We start from the raw sequence: 8,465 nt of genomic DNA, 5'->3' as shown, positions 1-8,465 counted from the left end.
GGCCACTTCTAGGGTTTAGCTCTCAAGGTGGAGATAGGATGAGAGGTGGACGAAAATAGCCAAGGTGACTAAGGATGATATAAAGGCAAAAATTATCTCTTTATATTCAATTTCCAAAGTATTTACATGATGCATAGCCTAGGGTATTTATAGGAGTGGGAGGCATCTAGGGTTGCATTTGGAGAGTGCATGGCCGAAATTCACAAGCCAAATGCACACCGAATGAAATGCAAATTAACCCTAGATGCAACTTGGTGGCCAAGATGGAATCTTTGGAATTAGTTAGGCTACATCTAGGTGCATGATAAGATCATGCAACCTTTGCCCTCCACTTGGGCCTAACCCTTTCTAACACCAAAAATAGGTCCAATAGCCACAAAAATTACGTCTAGGTTTTTGTTCCCACCCTAATCAAATACCTTAGCCCAAAAATAAAATCCTATGATCTAAAACACCCCATAATACAAGGGTAAAATGGGAAATACAAAAGAAAATAAATCCTATGACTAAAATACCCCAAAATACAAGGGTAAAATTGGAAATACAAGTAAAATAGATCTTATGTCTAAGATACCCCAAAATACAAGGGTAAAAATGGAAAATCAAAGACAAGGGCAAAATAGGCATAAAAAATAAATTCTAGGCTACGAAAGCTTAGGAGAGTGATTAGTGTATTTAATCTTGAGAAGCATGTCTTCTAGGGTTTTGACTTCCTTATCCTCTTCCAATCTCCTAGCCATTGGCGTAGTGATGGGTCCCACATGAAGCTCCATGGATGGTCCTCCATCATTTTCTAAAGTCTCCAATAAGGTAAATTTCATTGTCATTTTCGTTTTCGTCTTCTCGTGCTCTTCTTGTGTCGCTTTTCGTTTTCTTATACTTTTCTCCTGTCTCTATTTTCGTTGTAAGTTCATTTTGGGTAAATTTTGAATCTGGAATGGCCCTTTCTGCAAGGAGAACGACCCATCCTGCAAGGAGAACGACCCATACTAGAAGGAGAGCTGCCCGTGCTGCAAGGAGAACGGGTCGTTCTACAAGGAGCACGGGCCGTTCTGCAAGGAGAAAGGCCCATTCTTTAGGGAGAACGACCCGTACTCCTTTTTAACAACCTGGAATGGCCCGTTGCAGTTTAACATTTTTCGCAGCCAGGACTTTTAAGATCGGTTATAAAACAACCGATCTTAAAAGTTAACTTTTAAAATTGGTTATTTAACCGATTTTAAAAGTCTAACTTTTAAAATCTTCTTTTTTAAAATCGGTTACAGAACCGATTTTAAAAGTTGAAAATAACTGATTTTAAAAGCCTTTTTTCCACTAGTGGTGCCATGCCGCCAACATGATTTTGCTGATACGAAAGCTCCCTGATCATTCTTGAGACATAAACATATTTAAAGAAGACTTCACTTGCTTCCCCTCTTGGCATTCTAATTTTTTTAGTTTTTCAAAGGTTTTTTTACATCGACCAAGACTCAAAGTCATATATATGAACTCTAGAAGTTGGAGGTGATTTTTTCATTGTATTCTAGAAACCCACCTATGTGATTTGTGTTTATCAAATTCAAGATGAAGACATGGCCTTTGATAATTTTGATGATTACAAATAAGTCTCTTGAAAGATAAGCGTGTAACTTGTATTTTGTTTTGTGTTTTGAGTCTCTTGAAAGAAAAGATTGCAAATTGTATCTTGTTTGTGTGTTTAGAGCTTTGCTGCTTGTGTGTTTTGTGTTTGGTAATTAACTTAGCCTTATATCTTTATATAGATGGTGATTGATAAAGAAAATAAGAATTAAAATTGATTTGTAAAGAAAAATGATATGAAAAATTCAAATATTAAGTTTTAACTTAAAATAATCGATTATCTTAAGTAATAATTGATTATTTACTCTATTTTTTAGTAACATAAGGGACAATTGTTATAACAATCGATTATTCAAAAAAATAATCAATTATTTCAAAAATTGGTTTCTAGAATAATCAATTATTGCTCAAAATAATCTATTAAATTGTTCTTAGTTGATTTCCATATCTATTAAGAACAAAATAATTAATTATCTATGTAAATAATTTATTATTTCTATTAGAAAACTTATATATATCATTTTTCACATAGAGAAACTTGAATCTTTGTGATATCTTTTTCAAAAACACTCTCCAAGAAATGTTTTTCTTTGCAAGAAGAGGTTTTGTAACCTTTGTAATAACATTAAGAAAGATGTCAAGAATTGAATTGATCATCATATTCATGGAGTGAAAGAATAAACTAGTTTGGTTAATTTACCTACTTTGATGTGTTCGGTAAATTAGGTGAATTCGTTTCTTAACTTCCATATTGTGTTTTTCTTAAGTAGGTTTCTTAAGAAAAGGAAATCTTGTAGTGGGGTGCTACACGTAAGTGCTTCTTGGGGTGCAAGAGGTGGTTTCTTTAATAGTGTAGAACCGTATTACATGTGGTATTATGATTGTAAAACTTTTGATATTAAAGATTAGTGAAAAATCTTAATCAGGTTGATTAGGGACTAGATGTAGGTCATAAGTGGATGTGATTAAACTAGTATAAATTGGTTGTGCATATTTCCCTCCCTCACTTGACTTTACATTCTTGTAATTCTATTTTATGTTTGATGTTATGTGTTATGAGGCATAAACATTGCATATGTAATTAAATGAATTTAGACTTGCATTGAATCTTAACATAGTATCTTATATACAACTATAGATCAATATATTTCTTTGGAAAGGTTTAGAAAAAAATTTCAAAATCAAGAAAGATATGCAAGAAATTTTTAACAAACCAATTAACCCCCTTCTCAGTTAGGCCATATTTTCTAACAATTTGCAATGCTTTGACCCACCATCAAAATATAAACCCAACCGAAAAATTGTAAACTTGAATCCAGAACGAAATTGTATATAGAGGGATTTGGGTAGGTATTTCTCCTTCTTTAATGATTTCCAAAATGAGAATATGTTGATCAAAAGACCATGGTCCTCCTTTTAATATTCGTTGGATATCCAGGTGGTGAAAGAATTGAAAAAGAAAGATTATGGTTGCTACTTCTTTAATAGAAACTCCCATTCTTGGTGCCAAACCTCTATACCATTGTTGTTATCATCATTAATATCCTTATTTGCCTTTCTGTTATGAATCTTCCCACTAGGCATAGGGTTAAGTTGATGTTTGTCTCAAGCCTTGGTTCTTGTGGTAGTATGAGGTCATTGTCCAACATCAAGTTCCTGGTCTCTAGTGGTTCCATAGGGTTGCCATGTATGCCATCGATCATGTTTTTGCATGCAACACAGGACTAGGTTTAAAGGATTTTTCTCACGAGAAGAAAGAGTTTCTCACAAAGAGAGAAAAATCTTTAGATAATAATGTGTTATTCAATTAACTCCATTACTTAGACTAGTATACTTGTATAAAATATAGACATATTTATTATATAATTAAAATATATAAATAAATATTATATTTAAATATATAAATTATATTTAAAATTTATATAAATAAATATTTTTAGACATGTATATTATATGTTACATTTTGATAAATAATTTATATGCTAGCACAAAAATTATTTTTATTTAAATTTAAAATATTAATATTTAATTAATAAATAATTATAATACATAAAAATTAAATTATATAAAAAATTAAAAGAATCTCCACAAACATTCACGTCAAATAAAAATCTCTAAAAATACTCGCTATATAATATTCGTGTTAAATATATAGAGATTGACGGACATACTTTGAAGATGATTTCAAATTACATATTTTCATTCTAACTCAATTTCTTATCCTATATTTTTTTCAACTATTATATATTAATATTTTTATTTAATAAGTGATAATTTATATAACATGGTATTATATTTATAATTATATTATGCCTTTTAAAATATTTATTACAAAATATATTTTAATTTAAGTTTTATAATTCTTGTATTTTATCATTTAACTATAAATAATATTAATAATATATTATGTTGAAATATCATGTTACCTCGATTTTTGTCTTATATATTTTAATTCTTGATCTGGTTAAGTTCTAAATAAATAAATAAATGATCGGATCCAAAAATTGGGTCTCAACCCGTCCCATCTTCATCCATATCCAAAATATGAATGACCATACGCTTGTATAAATCGTTAATCACGCAATCGTCTATATTATTTAGTTTGTGCCCTAAATCAATTAAATATTTACTTTTCAAGACCTGCGTAGTGAGTACAAAAATATCAAGCTAATTGTCAGATTTTCCTATTCCAATTTTATAGTCTTTTGCGTGTCGCATAATTCAAATGGATTCGAGAATAATTCTTATTTTGATTTTAAAAATAATTTTTATTTAAGTTATTTCACTTAATATTTTATAATTTATATTGAATTGAATTTCAATAACCTAATTAAAATATTATACAAATTTTAAATTTTTTTAAAATGTGTAAATTTGATCTATATATTAAAAACTTTTAGTTTAACAATAGGTTGTTAAAATTCAATCTTACATCATGAGTTATTTAGTAGAATAACTTAAGTAAGAGTTACTCTTGGAGTTAGTTGATCTTTATATATATATATATAGAGAGAGAGAAGAAAGATTCATTTACTTTAGGAGTAAGTCTACCTAGACTTACTCCATTCAATAACTCATGTTCTACATCAAATTTTTGCGATCTAACTGTTGAATTAAAAGTTCTTAATGCATAGATCAAGTTTGCAAATTTTTAAGAAATTTAAAAATCATTTGATACTTCATTTCATTAATTCAAATTAGCAAATAATCATAAAATCATTTTATACATTGATTTGAATTAATGAAACGAAATATCAAATGATTTTCAAATTTATAAAAATTTACAAATCTAATTTATGCATTAAGAAATTTAAATTCAACGGTTGGATTGTTAAAATTTGATATAGAATATAAGTTAATAAACACAATAAATTTAGGTAAACTTACTCTTCGAATTAAGGGATCCCTCTACAAAATGCAAATGGACTCTGTTGACTTGTTTAAGTCCAACTGGTTCGTCTTTTCTACTTGGAGATTGACTGTTCTTTTGGAAGACTTGCTGGAATGAAAATGATTTTCCAGCGACAAGGAATTGCCTCGAGTAACCTTTTCTCTTTGAGAATTAATGCTATTCCCCACCATCCGAGAGTAAAGACCACATCTTAAAATTATTAATGCCTATGTTCATTCTCTGCTTGACCTTTACAATATTTAGTATTGTTGAACTTGTCATTTGACCAACACGGTTCTTGCAAGAGCTTGCAAAATTATTAATGGTTTTGCCATTTCCGTTGTATGTTACAGTAGAAACTTTTTATTTATTCATAATGCATTCTCATAGCATTGCAAAAAATGGAATTCGACTTTTATTTAACTAAAATATTAGTGCGAAATATTTATTGTTAAAAATGTTTAATACTGTAGCTAAAATTTAAATGATGAATAATTTCGCTAAAAAACAAAAGTCGTTATGACTTGTCAAGTGATAGTAGCAGCCACTACTAAAGTGATATATACTAAAGGGGCGACTCTTTTTAAACACATCTCCGGCAATTAATAATACACCTCACATTTTTTTTTATATTTCCTAAATACCCTTTTTTAGAAAAATACTTGCTAGAAGAAAAAATATAATTCCGGAAAGTACATTTTTGAAGATAAATAAATTTGCTCTTTTGGAAGTATATATTTTTTTCTTTTAAAAAGTATTTTTTGAAAGTATATTTTTATTTTTCAAAAAATATTTTTTAGAAGTATCATAACCAAATAATAAATTATTTTTAGAAGTATATCCTTTGTCACACATACCATAACGCATTAATTATAACCAAATTGAATAAACAAAATCTATCATAAATGACAACCAATGTGACACCCTTACTATCCCAACACATATATTGTAATAATATAAATAAACTAAGGAAATAAAATTTTTCACATAGGTAAAAGGGTTCACATAAAAACCTTTAGAAACATTCTTCAATATCTAAAATAGTCTGAAAATGAAAGTTGGAAAATAAAACATAAGAGGTTACAAAACGTTTTCAAATTAATAGGTTCAACTCCATATACAAATACAATTCATGTCCTACAAATCCTCTGTCCCAATGTCACAATATCAGAGCATACCCATAAATCAACTGTTGACATTCTAGATGCCACTCATAGCCCGAATCTTTCACACCTAAAACATCCACAAGTTATACGGTAAGAAAAGAAAACATCTATATATATAGCACATAAGAAAACACAACATATTATTTCATTATAGCTTAATATTCATAAATATTTCAACATGTCATATTTCAATCAATCATGCATCGTCATCACGTCATAATTCTCAATCACACCATTCATCACAAATCTTGCACTTCACACTATGCCAAGGTCACGCTACCCAATTAACAATCCAATGTCGTGCTCACCCCTGATATAACATTGTGCCAAGGTCACGATTCCCCTACAGCATATCTAGCCCAGGGTCGTGCTCACTCTCGACATGTTATTCAAGGTCACGATACCCACATAACAATCTAGAGTTGTGCTCACCCCTGATATAACACTGTGCCAAGGTCACGTTACCCCTAACCTAAGGCTGTGCTCACCCCTGACATGTTAACCAAGGTCACGATACTCATGTAACATACCCGGGCCGTGCTCACCCCTGATATAACACTGTGCCAAGGTCACGTTACCTCTAACCCAGGGTCGTGCTCACCCCTAACATGTTAACCAAGGTCACGATACCCATGTAACAGTCTCGGGCCGTGCTCACCCTTGGTCATAGGTGTGAAGAACCACAATCACATCTCATTCACATTCCACACAACATCTCATAGTTCAATTCCATACACGCATCAGATAAGTCCAACATAATGAGTTTCATACATCTCAAGCAATTCACATCTAAGTCATCAATTTCATCAAGTAATATAGCAATAACAATCATAAGTTAATATGATAATCAATGGAATTATCAATTTAATACAATCTTAACATAAATAGTAAAACCCCAAATTGTTCCAAAACCTAGCTCACAGACACTTTTCTACAATTTCGTTCTCTCTCCCAGATCATCATTCTTACAAATTATTGGCATATTTATAATCCTCATCATATACAGAATCTAATGGGATCATCAATTCCTCAAACAGAAATCATCCAATTTTTCACAACCTAACTTACAGGCACTTTTCTATAATTTCGCTCTCTCTCCTAGAGCATCATTTTTACCAATTAATCATATATCCATATTCCTAAATACATACAGAATCAAATAAGACTAATAATTCTTCAAACAGAAATAATTATAAAATTAATCATAATCTTAAGGGCTCTTCCTCTACCCAATTCCCTCATGTAACTCTACATATAAATAATTCCCTTTTCCCCCGTACCTGGATAAACAGCAGTTGAACTAAAATAAGAATCCCTTGGTCTCCTCCTCTAAATGCCCCTTGGTCTTCAGAGGGAAGAAGAGGAAAAGAAGAGAGAACAACAGAGAATAAGAAGAGAGAATGAGAGATGTGTGAAAATGAGAGGTGAGGGGCGCTATTTATATGATTTCAGGCTCACCTACCGGAACGGCCCGTTCCAAAAGTGGAACGGCCGTTCTGGACCCTTCGAAACTACGCAAAATTCTCAACTAGAAATGCCCGTTCCAAAACCAGAACGGTTCTCAATCCCAGCAGAACGGCCCGTTCTCAATCCCAGCAGAACGACCCGTTCTCCAAACCAGAACGACCCGTTCTGCTTCTCCTATTTTGGGCATTTTTCTTATTCCGGAACGGGCCGTTTCAAAAATGAAACGGGCCGTTCCGGGCAATCAATTGGGCCTCTGGCCTAGCAATTTTGGGCTGTTACAATACTCTCCTCCTTTATGAAATTTCATCCCTGAAATTTTTGCAATGGTAGACTCTTCGCTTCTTACTTTCTAATTCTTATGCAACCTCACTACCTTATTGATGTACAACTCTATCAATTTCACCAAAAGATATCTAAGGGCAAAACAAGTAAACTTGGCGAGCCTATCCACTCATCATCTTACTTCCAAAATGGGACGTCTAAGTGCTACAAAAATTCCTAAAGACTTCTAGCATACTAAACACGAGTATACAATTTCTCTACTCCTCTCTTCACCTTAGGCCACCATGCTTCCGTTGCACCACTCTGATACATCCTCCTAAGGTCCCGATACATCTCATTAGCTCCTAAATATATGTTAAGAGTACTGTTATGTCCTTCCTCTAAAATCATCTTTCTTAATTCAAGGTTACTAAGCACCCAAGTTTGTTCTTGCACCTCAAAACAACGTCGATTTCTACTCAGAAATGGTTATCTATACTTCTACCAATCTTCTCCACTTGGTTCCCTAAGAAAGGATCTGACTCCTAGACTTCTCTAATCTCATCCATTAATTCACTAGTCACTTTCAACATAATCAATTC

Source organism: Cajanus cajan, chromosome 4 (assembly GCF_000230855.2).
Source record: "Cajanus cajan strain Asha chromosome 4, NIPB_CcT2T_4, whole genome shotgun sequence".
Classification (NCBI taxonomy): Eukaryota; Viridiplantae; Streptophyta; class Magnoliopsida; order Fabales; family Fabaceae; genus Cajanus; species Cajanus cajan.
This window is presented reverse-complemented; position numbering follows the sequence as displayed.